The sequence below is a fragment of the Hemitrygon akajei genome, chromosome 19, assembly GCF_048418815.1.
Source record: "Hemitrygon akajei chromosome 19, sHemAka1.3, whole genome shotgun sequence".
NCBI classification, from domain to species: Eukaryota; Metazoa; Chordata; class Chondrichthyes; order Myliobatiformes; family Dasyatidae; genus Hemitrygon; species Hemitrygon akajei.
Window position 1 is genome coordinate 44,272,717 of NC_133142.1, and position 6,000 is coordinate 44,278,716.

The window sequence follows — 6,000 nt, forward strand, 5'->3', positions numbered from 1 at the left end:
CACTCACCTCCTGTGAAGTGGTGGAAGAATAACATCCTCGTGCCAGCCATTATCTTTATCTTACAGTTTATTTCAAATATTTCTTAATTTCGTCTAAGATTTACAAAAGATAGAAAAATGAATCGTTTTACTCATTCCAGATGGAATATGATGACAAACAGTTTACCTATCTTTAGCTTGAAATTTTTGAAAAACAAAGTTAGCAATTTAGAGCAAGGGAATCAGGTACAACATAAAATGGAATTTCTTTAGCCAGAGGGTAGTGAATCTATGGAATTCATGGCCATAGATGGGTGTGGAGGCTAAGTCATTGGGTATATTTTAAGCAGAGGTTGATAGATTCTTGATTAAGGACATCAATGATTATGGAGTGAAGGCTTGAGAATGGAGTTGAGAGGGAGAATAAATCGGCTGTGTTCAAATGGTGGGCAGACTTCATGTGTTGAATTACATAATTATGCTCCTATGTTTTATGGTCTTATGCAGGTGTAGATTTTAGTTTCCCATAGTTTGTGGTGTGTGTGCAGGTGTGTTACAGTTGTCCCCTAGCACTAAATTGAAGTTGTACTGGTATTCTTGTTTTTCTATGACTTTGACATCTACCTTGATTTGCCAAATTAGGATGAGAATATAAAAGTAGCAAGAGATGTTGTAGACAAATTCTGAATGTGAGCCAATGTCCTTGGTAGTAAGAGCAAGAATATCAGTATCTTATTGGCCCTATCTCTTCAAAAGAATTTTACTGTAAGATAAGAAAGCTTGAAGAACTTCTTCTAAGGCCATTCGCATCAACGACAAATCTATGGAAGAGCATCATAAGGCAAGTTGGCACCAGCAACCTACAACAACATCCTGCAGACTGCTCACAACACTACCAGACACCTCTTCTTAATATACTTCTGAACTGCAATCGATTACAGCCTGTAATTTCCTTAATAGGAATGTACTTTTGAGCTGACTAAATGATCTGTTGCTTCTGCGATCTCCAGCGTGATTCATCACAGGTGAGAATGGAGAGCAGCTAGTTCCTAATGCTGGAATTCAAAGCCATGGTTGGCTCCATTACTCCGCGCCAATTAAAGCATCGAGCAAGGTTAAAATAGCTGAAGACGAGAGCGCAAAATGAACAGGTGTTCAGCACCATTGACCTGTGTTTAACCAGTTTCTTCTCACTGCTTTCAGCTGTGGAAAGTGGAGGAGACTTGGATTCCATGCCTCCGAATTTGAGTGCAGCTGTTGCCCTTCAGCCATTGAGCTACAGGATGGACTCCCCTCACCTCAGCGCTGAACGTGCTCTGCAGCTGTGGAGTCACTTTCAGGGACTCTGCAGTTCTTGTTCCTTGTGTTTTTGTTTACTTTTTTGCTATTTGCGTTATTTGATCAAGGTGTCTCAGCTCTGAACTGACTGCATTGCCTCACCATGGCTTCACTTTCGGGGATTCTGTTATTTGTTTACTTTTTATTGTTTGTGTGGTTTGTTCTTCACACATTGCATGTTTGATGGTCTTGTTTGCAATTTTTCTCTAAACGAGTTCTATTGCGTTTCCTTGTTTCATGACTGCCTGCAAGAAGACAGATCTCAAAGTTGTATACTGTATGCATACTTTATTAATAAATGTACTTTGAACGTGACTGCTATAAATCTGTGGGAAGGACTTGATCCAATGCAAAGTATCATGCGGAGTGCATTATGTTCAGGTTTCTCTGCAGTGTGAGCATGCACATCAATGTTCTCTTAAGAATGCCATGACTCCCTGTGGGAATATTTAGGACTTTACAAAGTAGGCAGGCACTAGCAAGCAACATCATTGCCTGCATTCAGTAATGGCAAGCACATAATATAGCCTTGCATTCAGAAACACAAAGCCACAATCTTTCTGAGAAGGCAAACAGGGAAATAGTCATAATGGCATTAGCAGAAATGAAACTTCCAACTAAGAACAGAAGAGGGAAATGGAAATCAATGATGATTAGCAAAACAGAAGTTCAAGAGGGCCTTTCTGAAAGCTAATCTATTCATTAATGCTCTTACTTCATCTGGCTAGTATTTGAGTAGCCTAGAAAGAATATACCGTATTTAGCTTATATCTACCCTATAAAATAGACAAGCAAGTCATTCAGTGTATCAAAACTTGCATTAAAAGTGAATGATAATGAAATCAAACAGACCAGGATATTAGCAGTATATTAGGATGAAACAAAGTTATTTGCAGCCAAGTTTTCCTCTGCTGAGCAATCAGTGCATGTTGATAAATACTTGAAAGAAGCAGAAGTTAGTTGGTGCACAGAAAAACCCTAGATTTAAATAGTTACATTTCACTCTTTGCCAATTTGATTCATCCACTATATCAAGAGATGTTGGGGGACACCAATGCAGCAAATGTTATTTTACTGAACAACATTCAGCTGCTGTCCATAAGAAGCTGTTCTCCCATTAACTTGTTCTTGTACAGGACAAAAAACAGGACCAATATTATCTGATTCATTTCCTCTTTACCACTCCATTCTCAATCATCAAGAAAATCATGTTGTCAACAAAGCTACTAAGTATTTCTCACTGGCCAATAACCGCCTTGCTGATGCTTAGTTTGAAATCCACCAGAACCACTGGCGGCATATCTTAAAATGGCTTTGGTCTAAAAATTATCAAAGGAGCTGAACTACAGAAAAGGCTAAAAGAACTAATCTTGACATCATGGAAGCATTTAACATTATGGCTTCAAGGAACCTATATAAAATTAAGTAACTTGGCTAGAGACCTCACTGGCAAGATGCTTGTAGTGGTGGTTGGAAGTCAATTATCTCAGACCCTGTACATCACTTAAGGAGACCCTCAGGGCAGTGTCTTGGGCTCGGTCTTCTTTCACTGCTTCATGAAAAACCTTCCTTTCATGATTGAATAAGTTTGGTCCAAAGAAAGATGTGTAATATGGAAAGATAACAGAATGTTGTTGCTTATTGCTCAGGGAATTAATGTAAATGTGGGGTGTCATGGTAGCGTAGCAATTAGCGTGATGTTATTACAGCTGAGAGTGTCAGAATTCATTTCTGACGCTGTCCGTAAGGAGTTTATATGTCCTTCCATGAGCACGTGGGTTTCTTCCAGGTGCTCTGGTTTCCTCCCACAGTCCAAAGACAAAGCAGTTAGAAGGTTAATTGGTCATTGTAATTATCCCATAATTAACCTAAGGTTAAACGGGTGGGTTGCTGGGCAGTGCGGTTAGTTGGACTGGAAAGGCCTATTCAGTGCTATATCGCTAAATAAATAAATAAATAATAAATTGGTGAGATCATAACAGCATTACTGAACAATATTGCTTTCCTTATGTATGGAAGGATGCTTCAAAAGCACTTCAGCGAATGTTTACTGGTCTGGAATGGATATGTTATCTCATGACATAGATCAACAATGGACGACTTGACTGAAACAAATATGATACTGAAGTGTCTTGACAGGGTGGATGTGGAGAGCATGTTTCCACTTATGGGGGGAAATCTAAAATTAAGGGTCACTGTTAAAAATATGGGGGGAGAACCATTTATGAAGTCAAATTAGTTCTCCTAAGTTGTGTGGAAGAAATAAATGGGCAGACTATTATTTAGATGGGGAGAGAATTCAAAATGCAGAGATGCAAAGGGAGTTGGGAGTCCTTATGCAGGATACCCTAAAGGTTAACCTCCAGGTTGAGTTGGTGGTGAGAAAGACGAATGCAATGTTGGCATTCATTTAGAGGTATAGAATATAAGAGCAGGGATGTGATGTTGAGGCTCTATAAGGCACTCATGAGACCACACTTGGAGTGTTGTGTGCAGTTTTGGGCTCCTTATTTAGAAAGGATATATTGACATTGGAGATGGTTCAGAGAAGATTCATGAGAATGATTCCAGAAATGAAAAGGTTACCTTATGAGGAACATCTGGCAGCGCTTGGGCTGTATTCCCTGGAGTTCAAGAGAATGAGGGGGATCTCATCGAAAACATTGCGAATGTTAAAAGGCCAGAACAGATTAGATATAGCAAAGTTATTTACCATGGTAGGGGAGTCTAGGACAAGAATGCACAATTTCAGGATTGAAGGACGTCCATTTAGAACAGAGCTGCGGAGAAATTACTTTAGTTAGAAGGTGGTAAATCTGTGGAATTTGTTGCCACGAGTGGCTGTGGAAGCCATGTCATTGGGTGCATTTAAGGCAGAGATAGATAGGTTCTTGATTAGCCAGGGCATCAAAAGGTATGGGGAGGGGGCAGGAGAGTGGGGATAACTGGAAGAATTGGATCATCCCTTGATTGAATGGTGGAGAAGACTCGATGGGCCAAATGGCCTACGTCTGCTCCTATATCTTATAGTCTTAACTCTGATTCTCAAAATGCAATGGAAGCAGAGTTTTGATTTTTTTTTGGAGAGGTAGAAATAAATAGAATCTTGATAAGTAAATTTATCTGAAAAAGGCATATAGAATTATGCTTGCAGTAAGTTCAGCTGTGGTTTTATTAAATGGAGGTGCTGACTCAAGGGCAGAATGGCCAACCTCTGCTCCTAATTTGCATGTTGCCAGAAGCAAGGACTAACGAAGGGAAATCCACAAGTATATGAACTGTTGACCAGTAAACATATAACATTATACTTTCCTGTCGGAACTGGCCAATTGGAATAGGTGACGCTTGGTCTTTGCCTAGAACCAGAGGAATTCTGGGTGTATTCTTGAAGAATACTACTATCTCAGCACAGCAGTCCACCCAGTATTAACATGCTTGGCTCCTCCCTTTTATCTTCTTCTCCCTTTTATTCCTGGAAATGTTGTATCAGATGCTGTGCACCCAAAGCAACTTCCTCCAGTATTTTGTGAGAGCCACAAAAGTGAAAGTAACTTGATGCAACCATTTGTCCTTTCTGTTGACACCAAGCAGTCAGTTTGTCACAACTTCACAAACTACACATGCATATCCTCATAAATTTTCTAATTGCACTCAATGCCTTATTATCTCAGAAAAATACCTGCAAGTGCGCTGTGAGTGGTGCCTGGTATGCTGGAAGAAGCAAATACATTAGAGGCTTTTAAAGAGACGTTTAGATAGACACATGGATGTAAGGAAGATGGAGGTCATTATGTAGGTAGGAGGGATAAGCGTTTGGGTATTTTCGATTTGCTTTTTAAATGGTTCAGCACAACATTGCAGGCCAATGGGCCTGTTCTTGTGCTGTATTGTTCTATGTTCTATAATTGAGTCTAAGTCAGACTTGACCATCGATGTTGCGTCCTAGCTGTCTACATATGCAAGCCTGAGCAGTACGATATGGAGAGCAAGCTGGTGCCCATCTTGCAAACTCCCCCTCTTCACGCATCTGATGAACCCAAAGGAACGGCAGAGACCGATACAGTTTGGTACCGGAGGCATCAAAGAAGTTGCCAGTCAGCATTGAACTCAATGCAGGACTGCCTTAGGGAATCCAGCTCTGGATTTTTTCCCTCAGGGCTTACTCCTGAAGCCTTCCCCATGAATGAGTCACTTCTTTTAATGTGTATCAATCCTGCAGACTCCATGCTTCCTCAACACTACCTGTCCCTTCACAAATCTTTGTATTGTCTGTAAACATGGCCACAAATAATAATAAAGTACCGTAATAACCCAAGCAATCTCTAACTCCACAAGCAAGTCTGAATGAGCCCCATTTGCTTTTAAAAACTGGCACATAAACTCCATAAGGAACTGTTCCAACTCTCTCTGTGATCTCCCACTCCACAGGCAAGTCTCAAGAGGACCCAATTGCTTTTGAAAACTGGCACATAAACTCACAAGGAAGGTCAGTAGTCTGAGGGTGACATTAAAGCATATTGGTCAGCATATCACTTTACAGCACCAGCAATCTCTGATCAGTGTTCAAATCCTGACACTGCCTGTAAAGAACTTGTATGTTCTGCCTGTGACCGCATAGGTTTCCTCCCACATTCTAAAGACAAGGTTAGGGAGCTGTGAGCATGCTATCTTGCCACTGGAGTT